Source organism: Nicotiana tomentosiformis, chromosome 5 (genome assembly GCF_000390325.3).
Source record: "Nicotiana tomentosiformis chromosome 5, ASM39032v3, whole genome shotgun sequence".
In the NCBI taxonomy this organism is placed as follows: Eukaryota; Viridiplantae; Streptophyta; class Magnoliopsida; order Solanales; family Solanaceae; genus Nicotiana; species Nicotiana tomentosiformis.
Window position 1 is genome coordinate 76864570 of NC_090816.1, and position 19934 is coordinate 76884503.

At 38.9% G+C, this 19934-nt stretch overlaps 1 long non-coding RNA gene across 3 annotated transcripts; it reads right to left on the reverse strand.

Moving 5' to 3' along the window:
- Window positions 1–1138: 1138 nt before the first annotated feature.
- Window positions 1139–5720, reverse strand: LOC138891540 (uncharacterized). 3 transcript variants are annotated; one of them, XR_011407860.1, is made up of 2 exons: window positions 3701–5720; window positions 1139–3352 (listed from the first exon to the last, which is right to left on the reverse strand). It is a non-coding gene; the product is annotated as an uncharacterized lncRNA (long non-coding RNA). The 3 variants fall into 3 exon arrangements; XR_011407858.1 differs by having other exon boundaries at window positions 3697–5720; XR_011407859.1 differs by having other exon boundaries at window positions 3672–5720.
- Window positions 5721–19934: the final 14214 nt, after the last annotated feature.

The following is a 19934-nucleotide window of genomic DNA, read 5'->3' on the forward strand; positions in this document are numbered from 1 at the left end:
TAAGGTGGGCTAAAACGCGGAATGCTATTTGGGGAAAATAATTTTCAAAAACCAAATATAACGGCTCCCAGGGTGATATAAGGAAAGATTGTGATTTGTTTTTACGATTTGGGACTACGAGACGATACCTCGGGAGTACGCTGTTGATATTCTTTATATGCTGTATTGTTTAGTTCTTGTTTTCCCTAACATGTAAAATTCTTATTTTCCTTTCGTGTTGTATTAGCTTTTCTTGATTCCGTGTTGTTATTTCCCGTAAATTCTTCATTGTTCACTTCCCAGTCATTTTCATTATATCATTATATCTCCTACCTTGTTCTTATTTTCAGCAGTAGGGCCTTGACCTCACCTCGATACTACTCTACCGAGGTTAGGTTTGGCACTTAATGGGTACCGTTGTGGTGTTCTCATACTACGCTTCTGCACATATTTTTGTGCAGATCCAGATATATCCTATCAACCTCGATATTAGTGCGCTGTTTTGCTGCTCTGGAGACTTCAAGGTACAGTTGCCCGCGTCCGCAAGCCTCGGAGTCCCCTTCTATCCTATTCTTTTCTTGTTCCTTTATATTTTTGTAGACAGTGATGTATAGGATTGTTAAGCATTGTATCTAGAGCTTGTGACTTATATCTCACCGGGTTTTAGAACATTGTACGTATTGAGCTTATAATCTATTGGTAAAATTGTTGAAGTTTTGAAATTTTATGTTTTTATTCGATATTTTCGCATATTGTTAGGCTTACATAGTCTTAGAGACTAGGTACTGTCATGACATCCTATGAAGGAGATTTGGGGCCGTGACAGCAAGTTACCTTGATTATTAACTAGATGTAATTTCCTAAGTGTTGTCACACGTAAACAAATATCAAGAAAGCATAACTAAGTAATTAGATATGATATCTATCTACAATTTTTACTATACTTGTATTATTTAGTACATTCGGGATCGAAAAGTACGAAGCGGGTAATATCAATCAAGCATAACTAAGTAATTAGATATGATATCTATCTACAATTTTTACTATACTTGCCACGACCCAATTTTCCCTTCGTTGGATATCGTGATGGCACCAAGTCTTAGGGGCTAGGTAAGCCTAACATTTACTGAATAACAACAATAATAAATAACATCTAACAACTTTTGAAATAGAAATCTCTATAAAATTTATAATTTTCAAAACCGGTAGTACAAGTCATAAGCTCTACAGAGTTTGTTACAATTTTCTAAATACAACTGTTTTAAATAAAGTAAACAGTGTGAATACAAATCATAAGGTGACTCTGAAGCCTGCGAACGCAGCATCAGGTTTATCTTGAGTCTCCACAGCAACAATCCGCACAACTAGCTAATGATCAACTGACTTTGAAAATGCCTGGATCTGCACAAAAATGTGCGGAAGTATAGTACGAGTACACCACGGCGGTTCCCAGTAAGTATCAAGACTAACCTCAGTGGAGTAGTGACGAGGTACAGTCAAGACACCTACTGGACTAAATAACCTGAACAAGTATAAGTATAGAAACAACAGAGTATGATATCTACATAAAGACTACGCGAAGTGGCAATTAATACGGTAATTGCAATAAGGAAGGAAAAAAAACACTATCAGCGGAACACCATAATAATGACATAGAAGAATGAACGGAAACACATCCTAAGTCCGATAATCACAGATAAAGAAAGGACAAGTAGCAACTCAACAATACGACAGCTTCCACACTGGGTTTTTGTCAATAAACTCCACGAGGTACCGAACCTCGGACAAATTACAACTCACGTGCCTCAATACCTAAACCCTAACACTTGGCATCATGTGCCCTCATTACACCACATAACCGCACTGACGACTCGCGTGCCAAATAGTGCCATTATCACATAGAAGGCAAGTAAGCAACGGTATGCATCTATACTCAACAATATCAAGGAAACCTCTTATCCGATAAGAGTGCTTAACTACGTGCATGTTTGTGCAAATGTCCTAACATAGTTCATACCATCTAGTGAGCATAAGGAATAGGACGGACATCACGTAGAATATTTTCTCACAACTTTCACAAGATAAAGCTCACACAGATAAGTGTACCACTACACAAATATCAACAACAAGAATTCCTCCATGCCATCACAAATCAATCCTTGACATAGCCCACATTGTCTTGCCACATGTGCAATAGTAAAGTAAATGCCCGCCTTATCTCGCCACACGTGCATAATAATGTTCCCACCTTGTCTCGCCACATGTGCAACTCACATATATGTATCCCACCTTGTCACGCCGCATGTGCAAATATCAATAATAATAATAGCACTGCAGAAACCTCGTGCAACCCCATAACAAAGAGATGTCAACAAAAGGCGCTCCCGAGATATCGTCTCGTAGTCCCAAAAGTAAATGCTCAACAGGGGATCTCCTGAGGTACCGCCTCGTAGTCCCAAAAGTAAATATGCAAGACAGGGGGATCTCCCGAGGTACCGCCTCGTAGTCCCAAAGTAAATATGCAAGAAAGGAGGATCTTCCGAGGTACCGCCTCGTAGTCCCAAAGTAAATATGCAAAAACAACAAGTACAACATCAACAATAACACTAATACAAGAGTACGGCAAATAAATCAACTCAGAAAATCTAGAACTCAAAGGAACAGAGGAATTAATTCACAAGGAGGGGCCAAAATGGAGAATGGTAGTCATAATAAGAACAACTAAACAAGAAAGGACATATTATGCAATAACGGTACACAATGTACAATTCAATAACGAGGGAGCTAACACAAGGCGAATAATTCTAAATAAGGTCAAGTCAACTAAAATATAAGATATCTAACTTTGTTTTAAGGTTGGCAAATTAAGAAAGAGATACAACAAATTCAATTAGGGATAAGCAGCAGAAAGATAATCATAGCCTCAATTAAGGATGAACAATTACAAAAGAGATAATTATAACTTCAAATAAAGATAAGCAGTTAGGGGAAAGATAACATGGCAATAGAAAAGATAACAATTTCAGTTAAGGCACAGATGAGTCAAATATGCATCAAGGGCGAATCATGAAGCAATTAATTTTAATTAAAGCAGGTAGAGGTAAAACTAGTAATTAAGAGACGTATTCATAACATAACAACTGCATAATCAGTGAATACAAGGACCTAAGAACCCTAAAAGGCCAACTTTCCATAAATAAGTTTGATCATGTTCTCGTCACCTCGCGTACACAGACTACAATTAGCATAGAAGACTCAAATCCTAAGGGGTAGTTCCCCACATGAAGTTAGGCAAGATACTTACCTCGAACCAAGCTCAATCAATCAGTAAGAATGCCCTTTCCTCGATTATCCGACTCTGAATGGCCCAAATCTAGCCAAACACAATTACATATCATGAATAAAATTACGAGAAACTAATTTAAATAATAAATCTACGACTTTAGCAAAGAATCAAAAATTCGGCCCAAAAGGTCGACTCGGGCCCATGTCTTGGAAACGGATAAAAATCACAAAATACTAATACACAATCAACCATGAGTTCACTCGTACCAAAATTATCCAAATCCGATATCAAAATCCGAATCAAAACTCAAAAATTTATTTGAAGAACTTTCCATCTCTTTTCCCAAATTGCTCAACCAAATTCCTTAATTAAATGATGAATTCAACTATAGATTAATGAGATATACCCATAAAAGAGTTAAGAATCGTTACCCACAAGCTTCGTCTGAAAATCCCTCGAAATTTTGCCTCAATCCGAGCTCTCAAGGTCCAAAATTGGAGAATGAAATCAACCATCGCACTTAGCCCTTTTCTGCCCAGCGATTTTTGCTTCTGCAGGCTTCTAGTCGCACCTGCGGAAATTCCATCGCAGGTGCGGAAATGACTTACGTCCTGTGGTCCACTTATGCGAGCATAAGGTCGCACCTACGAGTGCGCGCCTGCGAATTTTTGTCCGCTTCTACGGAATCCTCACTCAGCTCGCTTTCCGCTTCTACGATCCCTTCTCCGCAGGAGCGGCTCCGCTTCTGCGCATCTTTTGTCGCACTTGTGACCACCGGTTAACCAGACCAGGGCCGCATCTGCAAGATCCCTTCGGCACGTGAGAGTCCGCACCTGCGGCCACCCCACCGCAGGTGCGATTACACAAGAAGCTTGAAAGCTTCAACAACTACACAAGTCCAAATTTGGATCTGTTAAGCATCTGGAACTCACCCGAGGCCCCCGGGACTTCAAACAAACATACCAACAAGTCCTAAAACACCATATGAACTTAGTTGAGCCCTCAAATCATATCAAACAACGCTAAAAACCCGAATCACCCTCCGATTCAAACTTAATGAACTTGAAACTTTAAAATTTCTACAACTAATGTCAAAACCTATCAAAGCACGTCCGATTGACCCCAAATTTTGCACACAAGTCATATTAAACATTACGGACCTACTCCAACTTCTGAAATCGGATTCCGACTCCGATATCAAAAAGTCCACTAACGGTCAAAATCTCCAAAAATTCGACTTTCGCCTTTTCAAGCCTAAATGAGCTACAGACCTCCAAAACACAATCCGGACACACACCTAAGTCTAAAATCTCCCAACGGAGATAACAGAACCGGTGAAACTCCATTCCGGAGTCGTCTTCACACAGTTCCAATTATGGTCAAAATCCTAACACTTAAGATTCCGCTTTTAGGGACTAAGAGTTCTAATTCACTCTGAATCATCCTGTAACTAAATTCAACCACGCACGCAAGAAAATATACATAATACGAAGCTGCTCAGGACCTTATGCCGCCGATCGGGACATTAATTCTCAGAACGACCGGTCGGGTCATTACAATACTTGTATTTTTGAATATATCCGAGAACGGGAAGTACGAAGCGGGAAACTTTGATGGGATTTGTCTTTTCATCTTCGAGTGTCATCTTCCGAGAGTAACTCCGTGTGATAGTACCTCGCAAGACAAGAGAAGTAAAATTATTAGTAAAATATTAGGTAAATAATAGACTAATTTATTTTTCGAAATGCTTTTATTTGAAAAAATGTTTTGTGAGAAATTGTTTTTGAAAATAGTTTTGGAAAATAGTTTAAAAGATAATATAGGAGGATCAGATACATGTAATATCCGATATACACCAAGACATGAAAACGGGAACCGCCTCGGTAGAAACTCCGGTGGCCAACCGTATCGCCAACCATAGGTTGTTGGTTTGTGTTCTCGTCTTTTTTCTTTTTCTGATATTTATCATCATCATCTCGTTATTTCGGACCCGGTCCGAGGGTTATTCCAAGGGTCGTGGCCTCAATAACTCGGGGTTATTTTCTCATCGGCCAAAGCATAATCAATGTAGCATCTGCTCAATAACATTGAAATCACACAGCAATGTCAAAACAACAATAATCTAAGAAAAAGCCATGATAGTGTCCAACATGGATGGCCAATAATAGATTTCCAGCAAACTCTTCTTACGTAATTAATGTTGCTTATTGATGGAATAACCAAATGAATAGAGACAAAATCAAGCATTTAGGTTAGTAATGACCAAGCGAACTAAATGGTCAATTCAAGCTTAACATAACTGAAAAAGTTCTGACAACAAAGGCATTAGAATGACACCTAATGAAATGAATATGCACCAAAGTAACACAACAAAGTATTGATACCTGAACCACCCGTAGAATGTCAAAAGTACTCGACGATGAATAACAATAGCTAAGTCACCAGTGTTGACGCAACGGATCTCAAAAATGCTTAGCACCCGATTCTATATGAGATGAATCTTCGTCAAAGAGGCAGTGAGCAACTACCGGGACGTGTATAGGCTGCCAGACCCAATTTTCCGGCTAAGACTCCGGCCAAACACCAGATCCGCCACTTTCAGTGGAGTTTCATTCCTCCGACGAGTATATTTTCTCTAGATCTGTGTGTTATACGCATGAAGAGACAGAGACGGAGAGAGGAGGTGACATGAATAGTAGGGTCGGCGATGGGGTTTGCACTAGTTGTTTGCCGGCCAGCCAAGCTCGCCGGAAAGTGGCGGCGGCATCAAAATTTTAGAGAGAGGGAATATAGAGGGGCTGGGCGGCAACCATTATTGGAGAAATGAGAGAGATGAGAGCTTGGGAGGGGGCGGCTGGTGTCTGTAAAAGAGAGAACAAGAGAAGAACAAAATTAGGGTTACACCCCTCTCTCAAAATCTGATGGTGTAAAATGAGTATCCCCTCTTGTTAGATTTTTGGGACTCTTTATTTATATTAAAACACAAAGCACCCCTTTACCCATTGGACAAACAAAGCCATCATTATTTGTTCCAGGGTTATTATCCAATGGTCAACATAATGTGAAGTCACCTCAATGTCATGTCATGTCATGTCACTTGTCATATTAGGTTACATCAAGTGACTTATCAAGATGTCTTGTCACATCGGATGTGTTGTCATATCAGATGTTGATGAGACACTGAATTTCGATTGTATTTGATCCGTATTTGAGATAAATTTTACTGGCCTCCTTGTAATTAAATAGACTGTATTATAAGAATTGAAAATATTTATTTAATTAAAAAATCTTGTAGTATTTATTTAAATGTCAATTTCTACAACAAATATGTAGTAGTTATTATTTTATTTTTTTGAAAAGACAATAAATTGATAAAATATCCTAATATTTGAAAAAAGGGCAATTACCAATAAATTATTTGAAATCTATAAAAATACACAAAAATGGTAGTATTTAACCAATTGAAATAAAATGATAAAAATTTCTATATTTGTAAAAATAGGAATAATTATCAATAAATTACATTACAGTTAATAATGTGTAAAATACTACTACATTTTATCATTTTTTGACAAGGAAGCTTGCAAAATTTGTTTTTTAAATACGGAGAGTCAAAATTGACTGTCAACAACCGCAACCTATGAAGCTGCCAAGTAAATTAACAATTTCTCTCCTTCCTTCAGTTTTGACAACAACGGAGGGCTACGCAAGTACCTCTTTAGGTCTTTCAATGCCTTCTGGCATTCCGGAGTCCAAGAAAAATCATTCTTCTTTTTCAAGAGAAAAAAGAAATGATGGCACTTTTCCGAAGATCTCGAAATGAACCTACTAAGTGCCACCAACCAGCCAGTCAACCTTTGAACTTCCTTTACACTTGTCAATTGTTTAGGGATATCTTCTATGGCCTTGATTTTGTCGGGATTCACTTCAATTCCTCGTTGTGAAACCAAAAGGTCAAGAAACTTCTCGGAACCACAGTTTGAGCTTCATGTTGTATTTCCTTAAAATTACAAATGTATCTTGTAAATGAGCCAAATGACCTCCTGCATTAAGAGACTTAACCAATATATCATCAATGTAAACCTCCATAGTTTTATCAATTTGATGTTCAAACATCTTATTAACAAGCCTTTGGTAAGTGGCTCCAGCATTCTTAAGCCCGAAAGGCATCACACTATAGTAGTATGTGCCAAATTTTGTGATAAATGATATTTTTTTCTTGATCTTCGAGGTGCATCCTAATTTGATTATATCTGGAATACGCATTACAAAAGTTTATTAACTCATGCTCGGTCATATCATCAATCATTTGGTTAATGTTACGTAATGGTAAAGAGTCCTTAGGACATGCCTTATTCAAATTTTTATAATCCCCACAAATTCTAAATTTGTTATTTTTTTTGGGAACAACCACCACGTTAGCTAACCAATATGGATAATTTACCTCTCGAATTGATTCTATATTAAGTAACCGGGTTACCTCTTCTTTAACAAACCTGTTTCTAACCTCTGCTATCGGTCATTTTTTCTGCCTTATCGGAGGGATGTTAGGGTGTAAACTTAGCTTATGGACAGCCACTTCCAACAGAATACCTATCCTATCAGAATAATATCACACAAAACAATCGACGTTAGCTTTAAGAAAATTAATAATTTTAAGGTCTTAGTTTGGGGTTCAACCCTATTCCTAAGTGGAACTTTCTTTCTAAGAACTCTGTGAACAAGGCCACTTGTTCGAGCTTCTCTGTAGTCGATTTGGTTGCATTCGTTTCCTCCGGTACCTGAAAAGACTTCGGTACCTGATAGAAATTTGATGACTTCTCGCCTCCATTATCTTGAATCAAAATAGATGAGGGCACTAGTTCCTGTAGTTGTTATTTGAATGTTCCTTTTGCCTTGCTACTGCACAAGGTAACTACATTCATTTCTCTTGCAGTTGGTTGATCTCCTCTAATTTGTTTGATCCTATCCGGTGTGGAGAACTTCAGCACCTGATGGTAATTCGATGGCACAACCTTCATTTCTTGAATCTATGGTCTTCCAAGGTTCACATTGTATCCCATGTCGCTATCTACCACTTCAAACAGAGTGGTCTTTGTTATGCCTTCAGCATACCTAGGCAATAAAACTCTCCTTGGGTCGTTACACTTGTAAGGTTGAACCAGGCAAGAAGCTTCGTTGCCAGAATTATATTTCCGGTTAACTTTTCTTGTACCAAAATTCTCCATTGAATGATATTAGCTGAACTACCTCGATCAACCAACACACGTTTAATTTTAAAATCTAAGACAATAAGAGAATGCTATTATCATCCTCTTCCAAGAAGGTGATTTCATCATCTTCAGCTGCTTCTCGGATCCTCTTGCTAGGAGTTAGCAATATCTTCCTCTTCTTTGCTGCTAAAAACTTCACCCCATTTACCTCGTCACCACCAAAGATCATGTTTATCGTTAGGCGAGGTAACCCTACAGCTAGTTTATCTAGTTCCACAACATCTCGATTCCTACCATAATTACTTTTGGTCCAATCACTTAGAAATTTTCTAAGGTGACCATTCTCCAATAGCGTTGCACCCTCTTCACAAAGGTGTCACCAGTCCCCAGTTCTATGGCTATGCGTTCTATGGAATTCACACCATAAATTAGGATCCTTTTGACTAGGATCCGATCGAATTGATTTCGGAAATCTTGTCTCTTTAATGTTCCCCATAGCCAAAACCAACTCTACTAAACTATGTTGAAGTTGTAGTCAGATAACGGGGGTATGCTAAATCCCGGGACCCTGATGGTTCCTTCTCCTGTAAAGTTCTGCTATTCTGACCATGATCCGTCCTTCTATAGGAAGCAAACCTGTCTGATGGCTGAAATCCTTTACTCCCACGCCTATTAACTCTTTCGTAAAGCTGAAAATGGCTGCTGGAAGATCTCCGGTCCGAATTGAAATCAGTTTTAATTTTTTCTTGATTCCGATCGAAGTTGTGATCCTTGTCTAACACTGAAGAGCTTAGTTGATCATCTTCGATTCTGATCTTTGATTCATAACAATTATGGACATATGACCATGTGGTTTCCTAAAATTCCAACAAGCTTTACTTCAACTTCTTCGAGGCATCTGAGCTTAGTGGGTTGAGATCCTTGGTGAACTCTTCAGCCGCCCACTCATCTGGTACTGCTGGCAACAATATCCTTTCCTTTTGAAATCAGATTACAAACTCTCACAAGAGTTCAGTCTCTCCTTGAGAGATTCTGAATATGTCTTCTTTCCTAGATTGGAATTTCCTTGCCCCAGCATGAGCTTTAATGAAAGAATCTGCGAGCATTTCATAAGAATCAATGGAATATTCAGGTAAAAGAGAATACCAAGTTAAAGTACCTTTCATTAGGGCTTCGCCAAATTTCTTCAACAAAACCGATTTGATCTCGTGCGGGGCCAAGACATTTCCCTTTACTGCCGTAGTGTAAGTTGTGATATGCTCATATGGATCTAAAGTCCCATCATACTTTGGAATATCAGACATCTTAAATCTTTTCGGAATTAGTTCGGGGGCCACACTTGGTTTGAACAGCAACTGTGTATACTTCTTTAAGTCCGGTCCCTTCAACACCGGTGGTACTCCCGGGATATGATCCATTCGAGCATGGAATCTTTAATATTTTGGTCCATTTGTTCATTCATTTCCCTCACGAATCTCATAAGCTCGGTCTTGAAAGGGTCATTAACATTGTTGTCGTTCCAGGATCCACTACATGTACCACCTGCTTCATTTTCATTAAAATCAAACTCCTCCCTTAGGGCGATGTTATCGGTTCTTTGCGTTGTTTGATTTGCAGGCACGTTGGGAGGAATCCGAACTCCTCCATTGGATTTATTGGAAGCAACCGAAAGTGCCTGCTTGAGAGATGCTTCATAATTTCCCTTTGTTTCTCTCTCAAGATTTTGACCATTTAAACAACATGTTCATCATCCGCATCATTAGGAGTTAGACTTCTCACATGCCGAGGACTTTGTTCTTCGCGAAAATGCATTGTTTCATCTCTTTCATTGCGAGTTTTGCTAGTTGAATCATCACGCTGGAACACATCCTCATGCTCGTTGTGTACTCCAACATTGTAAGGATTATTCACATCATTAGCTTCCATATCTGATTTTTCTTTTTCTAGATAAAAGAATTAATTGTGTTAGTAACAGATGCATAGATTAAAGTAATTACACAATTGACTATGCTCCACGGTGGGTACCAAACTATTTACCCGTAAAATGGTAAGTTAAATTAGTAACGTGGTTTATAGACACATGAATTAATTTGATCCAAGATTATGAAATAAATAAGAACAAAAATGAGATTATTAAAATAACTTGAAGGAAATACAAGCCTGGTTATGGACTTAGCTTCTCCAGAAGTGGTGATAAGAACTATAGCAAGAACAGAAGAAAGAAAGTAGATTGATAGAATAAGAACAGATTTTGGCCTTTTGCGTATAGAATGTTTTGTGTCCTTTCATGAATACAAATTCCCTTATTTATAGCTCTATTCAAGGAGACAAGATCCCCAAATCAAGCTCTTCCTCAATGTGAATAAAACCCTTCTTGATGGCAACATAACGGTTGAGAATTAATATAGAGATTCTTTCTAACGGCTTCTCATTGAATGTTATCTTTTCCAACCGATGTCTTCCTTTCGAATCTTCGTTCTCGGTTCCAATGCCTTTGGAACATATTCAACACCGGTCACATATTTGTATTTGGTGCCAACTATTTGCTGACTCATATCTTACCTGCCTTATATTCCACGTGTCATCTCGTCATTCGTCTACCTGTCGCTAATCAATTTTACCTCATACAAAAGTCAGAAATGTTACATAATTAAACAAAAATTGAAATTGATAGGGAGTAAAGGATTTTACCTCGTGTTGGAAGAAAACTGAGACGTCGAGTTTTGTCGTAAAAAGATCATCTCCGAAATCAACTCGAACACAAACTCGACCAAAAAACAAAACAGAAGAATCAGAAGCACACTTAAAGCTCTTAACATTTTAAGAATTTATGAGAGTAATAAATTTTGGTATTCAATTGGTTGTCGGTGAAGGCATTAAAGCATGGTATCTTTAGCCAAGATTTTGAAAGTTTTTGAATTTGAATGTTTGAATCGACAGCTCAGAAGAAATAATGAAAAGATTAGTGACAAGATTCACACAATTGTGGTTAAAATATAAGGGGGAAAAGAGAAAGAAAGAGTCATTGGGGCTCAAAACTACTGGTTTTGCCCACGGTTTTGAAGAGGAACCTCCGAATCGAAGCTTTGATCACTGAACATTAAAGAATCATGCTAAGGTCACAAGATTCTTTTGAGTCTTGAACTTTGTCTTCAAGCTATGATGTATGTGAAGCTAAAGTTGGCCATTGGTGGATAAAAAAATCCCGATGATGAAGGTGGTAGTCGAAGTAGCATTTTTTGACTGGGTTTCGGAGATGGTAGGGGGAGGTGAAGATGAGAGGAAAGGGGAAAAGCCAGCGAGATTCGCGGGGTTATGTCATCATATCTTGACTGAGAGATGGGGAAGACGAGCGACAATTGATGTAGCATTTTATAGTTGTGATGACCCGATAAGTCATTGTTACATTTCGCGTTATCGTACGTTAAAGTTTCGTCGTAAGTTAATCGACGTAGGCTCGGGAATGAGATTATTTTTGAGGTTATAAGTATTTATGCTATTTATAATGGGTGATAAGTAAGTGCCGTGAAGGTTAGAGGGTAAACAAGTCAAAGAAAATGAGTTTCGTTAAAGGTTGTCAATTTGGGATAAAATGCGGTCTAAGCTATAATACCCGGTATTTATGGACTAGTACCATACAAGATACCACATGACCATGATAGTAAGGTATTTAAAGTATGTTAAAAGTGATTAGTATTTTAAGTAATTTGAGATAATTCTTAATTATGTGAATAATTAATTAATTATTAATTTTTAGTGGGAGATTAACAAACTTATTAGAATTTGTGGATAAGCTAAATGGAGACCCAACGTGGTAGAAAAGGATTTAGGTAACAGTGACTCTTTGGCTAAGGGCTAGGTGGCATATTTAGGGAATTTGTTGGCTAAGTCATCACACAAAGTGGGGCCCACACCTATGATAAAGACACCTACATATGTCATTAAAGGGAAATGTATATGTTGTAAGGTAACGGATGTAGCTTCATCAAAAATTTCTAATGAGCCCACAATGATAAGATATCTTCCTACACCATTAAAGTGTGATGTTATGCTTGCTAAGTAATGGATGGAGCCTCAAGACAATTCATATGAAACTGCATAATAATATAGCAGCGTGAAGTTTCGATTCTAAGGGAGTACGGTACAATCTTTCTCAAGAATATCATACAAATATTTCCCTACTTTGATCCGTCGTTACGTGTTTTGTCACAGTTGACATGTATTAGAGGGATTGTCAAGAGAATCGGCTCAGGTATGTTAAGGCTATCCCTTCTTTCCTTTTCGCATGATCCATATGATACAAACTAAACGAGCAAACGCACAACTTTCATAAATGTCTCTATTTGTAGAAGCACTAGGTGTGCCTATGTTCTTAAATTCCCATGTGTCTTATTATTATATCGTCTGTTTATGGGTCTCAGAAAAATGTGTAGTTGATAAAGTTTATCCGAAGGTATATTGATCTTATGACATTCCGAGAAATTTTATTAACTTACTTCTTACACATTTCATTCATTTATACATGTACATTGACCCATGATCAGATGGCGTTATATAGGCGTATGTTATATGGATATGGGATATAGAGAAAGGTTACGACGTTATATATGCACCACCACCTGATCAGTTGGTATACGTTGATGATTTCGCCCACAGAGGCCTAGATGATATGATGGGATACCCTAAGAGACGTGATGATGTTATGTACACATATACCTACGCATGATAAGATATTTATAAGCACATGCATGACTTTATAAATATTTTAGTATTCACAAAGTTATTTAGACTTCCAGGCGGTTTCCTTTACTCAATGTTTCTTTTATGTCTTTTATGTACTAATTTTCATGCCTTACATACTCGCTACATTATTCGTACTGACTTCCTTTTTGCCTGGGGATGCTGCGTTTCATGCCCGCAAGTGCAGGAAGACAGGCTGACGGTCCCCCCTTTTAGGATCTTTGATCAGCGAGAGTTGGTGTGCTCCACTTGATCCGGAGCTGTTACTAGTTTTGGTACGCTATTTTTGGTATGTATATATGGGTACGACGGGGCCCAGTCCCATCCTTTATACAGTTGTACACTCTATTAGATGTTTGTAGACAGTCATGTATAGTTGGATAGTACCTTCCCGCATGAATCGACCTCCGTACGTCTCGAATCATGTCAAAAGCAACTCAAAAACAACAAATAATGATATAGAAAATAAACCCAAACGATAAAGGTCGAATCTTCAATAAAATACTCAAAGTCAACCAAAAAGTCAACTCGGGCACACACCTCGAAACCCGACAAAACTCATAAATTCTGACAATCCATTCGAAAATGAGTCCAACCATATAAGTTTCATTCAAATCCGACTCCGAATCGATGTTCAAAACCCAATTATTCGCTTTAGAAAAGTTTTGCCAAAACCCCCAAATTTCTCTGTTAGATTCACCAAATAAAATTCCAAATTCGAAGATGGAATCATGAGTAATAATCAAAACCGAGTCAATAATACTTACCCCAATCCAAGTGGTAAATATCTTTAAATATCGCCCCAATCCGAACTCCCAATCTCAAAACATGATAAAATGAACCAAACTCGATATAATATGTTCTGTCAGATGCTCTCGCATATGCGACCCATTAGTCCTTTCTGCGACACTGCATCTACGGATAAACACTCGCCGATGAGAAAATCACATAAGTCCCTAAATTCTGCTTTTGCGCCATAAAGCCTTGCATCTGCGGAGCCGCTTTTGCAGTCACCTGCCCGCTTCTATGAAATCACAGATGCGCTAACTTTTTGCATTTGCGCGAAATCCTAACCTCAGCAAATCTCACTTCGGCAAGCTCCCAATCGCTTTTGCGGACCAAACCTTGCAGGTGCGAAAACATAAACAAGAACTGCCTTCAAACTTTGTAATGACCCGAAACTCATCTGAAAGTCACTCGAGCCCCACAGGACCCCATCCAATAATACCAACAAGTCCAAAAATATAAACAAACCTACTCGAGGCCTCAAATTACACAAAATAACATCAAAACCATGAATCACACCTCAATTCAATCTTGATGAACTATTTCAAAATTCATAATTCCAAACTTACACACGTCTAAACAACTTGAAATCATCTCAAATTTTGCACACAAGTTACAAATGACATAATGAACCTATTCCAACTCCCGGGACAATGATTTGAACCATATAACATCAAAGTCAATTCCCGGTAAAACACATGAGCTTTCCTAATCTTCAAATTGCCAACTTTCACCTAATAAAACCAAACTTTCTACAAACATCCAAATATGAATCTGGGCATATGCCTAAGTCCAAAATAACCATACAAACCTATTGGAACTATCAAAATGCGAGCCTGAGACCGTTTACACAAAAGTCAAACTTGGTCAACTCCTCCAACTTAAAGCTTCTAAATTGAGCATCATTCTTCCAAATTAATCTCGAATCACTGGAAGACCAAAACAGACCAAACACGCACCGAGCGAAAATGCTAATGCTACTCAAGACCTCAAACTACCGAGCGGAAATGCTAATGCTCAAAATGACCAGTGGGGTCGTTACATTCTCCCCCACTTAAACATGCGTTCGTCCTTAAAAGTGCCAAAAGTCGTTACAAAGCCATCAAATCATCGCATAAACTCGTCATACACATACCCATGGGAAATCCTACGCCACCTAAATCCATATAAGTCTATCAACACAACCTAGCTGAGGGTTCTTTCTTCAACCTTAGTCCATAAACCTTAAAACCAAATCTCAAACATCTGGAATTCATTATAAGACCTGATTCTTGCATATACACAATGTATAAGTCTGAACAAGTTATATCAAGCCATAACCATGTTCCAAGATATAATCACGTGATATATCACATAATTCAAACACCCATAGCACTAATTTATGACCATAATAACTGCTCATTAACAAATCTGGTACCAACGACATACCTCATATCGACCACTTATCATACCAACAAGTTGTAGAGCTCCCTCGCCCGCCAAGAACCATAGCCAAATTCTAAGTTGACTAGTGACGTTACCCTTCTAAACATACTCTAGCCAAATCTAATGGCTCATTTTACCCAATGCAAGCTACTCGACTGAAAGTCCACACCAATGATACTTAGAACTATATACGATGCAATTCATGCACCAAACAAGCAATAACTCGAATGTGACCAATTGTGGAAGGAGAACCAAATGAGAGAACCATCCTGCAAGCTCAACAGATACCACCATAAAGCGCAATGTTATGAACCCATCTCACAAAGATGAAATGAAACACACCAAAAAAGAACAAAGGATCATATTCAAACATAACTCTGCTATGACGCGTAACTTGATCCAAACTTACCGGTCCACAAGGATCACCCATTGCCCAAATTATAACACTCACCAAACACGTGTATATGAACAACAAGCTCACGAAGCGCATGACCCCAACCACGGAGACACGGATGGCACAACATACCATGGACAGGAAGACCATAACCAAGGCACAATCAGCCATTCAACACCTCAAGAGCCATCTCGCTCGAATTCACCACAAGGCCCAAACAAAACCGCATCATATGTGTAAATAGTCAATAGTTACACAACCCATCATAGCATAGGAGAGTAACATATGGAACATATAAGAACATGAATAAGATCAACTATAGCCGATGGCACACCACTGAACACTAGTTGTGCGACGTAAACAAACCAGATCCGATGTAGATTACACATTCTCATTAGGCCTCCCAATGGCCCCCTAAATCAATTCTGATCCTCCAGAAATAGGTAAATAACCTTCCAAAAAGTCAGCAGTAGTCTAACCATAACACATACCGTCAGCTGTCTCACCCTTGCCATATCTTGACATGACACAACTACGGAATAGTCCGCCTTTAAGAAATCCCAGTCTCCAAACCCTAAGAATACAGGAATCTCCATATCCGATCCAAACTCCATCACTCAAATAACTGACACATCCCTCATACACAATCATCTTCCCAGAAACACTCCCACGAGTCTTTTGCGCCACATAAAAAAGTTTGAGCATCGGCTGTCAACAACCAAGCGATTCCCATAATACTAGTTCAGCATCCACAAGTCAAAACACAATGCGTCTTCTAAAATGCACACCCTTCTCAGGTGATACAAGATAGTGCCAGCATTCTTCTAAACATTTGAAACCGTCCATGATGTCTAGCACTCATGACCTCCTCTTCAAAACGGAAACGTAACCTTGTGCATGCAAACCTCAATCACACACGTAGCACCGCATCTATCATGCAATCATATGAAAACACGAGGATCTCATTATAAACTCCGAATCACAAGTAGGATACATGCTCCATTAGTCAGAAACCTTCCACTTGACCCACATCCAGGATAAATATCAAAACACACAACATACTTCTCATACAGGTAGAAGACATTCGTCTCAAGCCGGGGTCGACACCATCGAGTCCTTCTAACTCAACCAAGTCACATAAATCGCCCAACCCAAGAGTATTGCCATAAAACACATGTAGAGTTCCACCGTACTGTTACACCCTATATTTTCGTACGTAAAAATGCGTCGTAAGCAAACTAATGTAGGACCAAAAATGAGATAATATTTAAAAGTATATAAAGTAAGTTAATCATGTTACCTATGAGGTTACAAATATTGAAGATCATGAACAACAAGTACAAAGAGGGTTGGACAGTTCAGAAGCTAAAGCAATTGAATAAAATAATGTTTCGTCGAAAGTCGACAAGTTGGGAATGTTATAACATGTACCTTTGGGGTGAGACTAGGGTGAATAACATGATAAAGAGATTATGTTATGATTTATATTAGTCGTATGACATCCGTGTGTTATGTTTTGAAGTCAAGCGAGTTGTGGAACAAAAGTTGATGAAAGTCATCACAAGTTACATTCATAAGTTTTACTGAAACTTTGGGTCCAATATAACTGCAATTTTCTCCCAATATACTTAGAGTTATGGGGTGTTCCACCCATCAAATTAAATATCTATGAGTCTATTTTCCAACGCATTAAACCGTTTGTCAATACAACATCGGAGTAGAGAGATATGGGCATTGTTGTGGTACTGCGCAAGCTGCTAGGTGACAAGTAGGTGTGTCACCTACTTGCTTAAATGAAAGCCCAAAAATGGACCATTTAGGGTCGTCCAAAGAGGACTTTTAAAGGCCCATTTTCTTCATATATTAGACTTAAAATAGAGCATAATAACCAGACATAAGCTCTGCAAAGAATCCTCCCAAAAATTTCCCACAAACCCTAATTGATTTTCTCTCCCTTTCAAGTTCTAATTAGAGGTAAAACCTAAAGTTTGAAGGACCAAGATAGGAGCTGAGTTATCCAACAAATAAGGTGAGTTTACTGCTCTCTTTCATCCATTTTTTCTTCTATAAATTATGGCAAGTCGTTCTATACTTGTAAGAACTCACGGGACGGTGATCGGAAGCCGTGAGTTCGAGTTATTCACTTGTAGCGGACTGTTTTGTGGACTGTTTTGTGTTGCTGTTGGGCTGCGTGTTTTACTACTGTTTTGTGGAGTTTTGGAGGAGGAAGGGGGTGTAGAAACACCATATAAATGTAGGGTGGTTGGCTGGTCGTTCGTCATAACATTTCCGGGTCGTTTGACACTACTACGGTGGTCGTTTTGAGTATGAAGAGATTGGGGTGTGTTGGGCTGTTTTGTAGTGTTTGATGGCGTATATAGGGCTGGAAAATGATGTATTTATGTTGTTATTGTTCTGTTCTTGTATTGTTGGTGTTATCTTGAATTTGGAGGAATAAGGATTATAGGGGAGATGCTGCCCGTTTTAATACAAAATAAGTTTGTCGTTCGTTGTGCGATAGTTGTACCTTTCGTAACTTAACGATAGTATTATTATCATTCTTGTAGATTAAGGTGCAAAGAGGTGAGTTCAACTTGGTGATTCGGAAGATTGTGATAAGGTATGTTAAGGCTAAGCCCTTCCTTCATTTTGGCATGATCTCATAGCTACATGTGTTAATAATGAGACATAAAGAGAAGTTCGTATTCATGAATTTATTCACATTATTCTAGTCTCATAAGTTACAATATTATTCCTTATCGAGACTTCATATTCAGTTTAGTTTTGTCTTTATTCAGTCAAGAGATCAGAGGGTCTATATATATATATATACACAATATTATAGTATTTGCACCACCATCGAGCTATAATCGGTGGGCAGGCCCCTATTGGGCAACCTCTGATCAGATGGTAAGTTATATATACCGAGCCTACTGTGGCCGAGCGCCTATGAGCGAGCCCAGGATGGCTGAGGTACAGATGCCCAGTATGGCCGAGCGCTTATGAGCGAGCCTACTACGGCCGAGCAGTTACACGTACCGAACCTTATAAGGCCGTACAATTATTTTACTTACTATATTGAAGGAGTTGAGTCAGTATCAGCAGGTAAGTATATCTCCAGATCATCTTTGACTCCCAGTTAATTTCAGTTATCATATTATCAGTTCAGTTTCAGATTTCAGTTATTTTATTGCCTTACATACTCGGTACATTATTTCGTACTGACGTCCCTTTTTTGGGGGCGCTGCATTTCATGCGTGCAGGTTCAGACAGACAGACGGGTAGACCTCCTCAGTAGGTGTTTCCCGAGTTCCGCCTGATCGGTAAGCTCCACGTCTTTCGGAGTTGCCAGGTCTAGAGTTTTGTGTACATCTTATGTATATCTGTATATATGTTATGGGTAGGTCGGGGCCCTGTTCCGATCACAGTACATCTATCAGTAGAGGCTTGTAGACATATCCTGTTGGTTAGTGTTGTATGTTGGGTTTGTATAAATTGGTGGTTTGTCAGCTGTAGTAGCTATGACGGCCTTGTCGGCCTAGCTTTATATTGATGTTTAGTTAGCGCTAGTTTCCATTCATTTTTATATTTTGCTTCGCAAATTGTCTTGCAAGGTGGCCCTATGGCCAAAGTATGACATTATATGTTCAGAGTCCCTTAGTCGCAATATGGTACGCCAGATTAGGTGAGGCACCGGGTGCTGGTTTCGCTCCTAGGTTCGGGGCGTGACAAACTTGGTATCAGAGCAGTTCTGTCCTAGGGAGTCTACAAGCCGTGTCTAGTAGGGTCTTGTTTATAGATGTGTTGTGCACCACATTATATAAGCAGGGAACTACAGGGCATTTAGGAGTTGGTTACCCTTCTTTGAAATCTAAATCGTGCTATAGAACTGAGTTATAGGAAATTTGAATTAAACTTATGTGTTGGTGTTTGCATGCACAGATGACGGTGACTAGGAAGACTACGGCTAGCCAGAGGAGAGATACAGCAGTAGGTGAGGGGACCAGCAGGGTACCCCCAGTAGATGGGGCCCAGTCTGAGGCTCAAGGTGAGACCCCTACTCAGCCATTACCGGCTCCTCCACCAACTACGGAGATTCCTAGGGAAACCG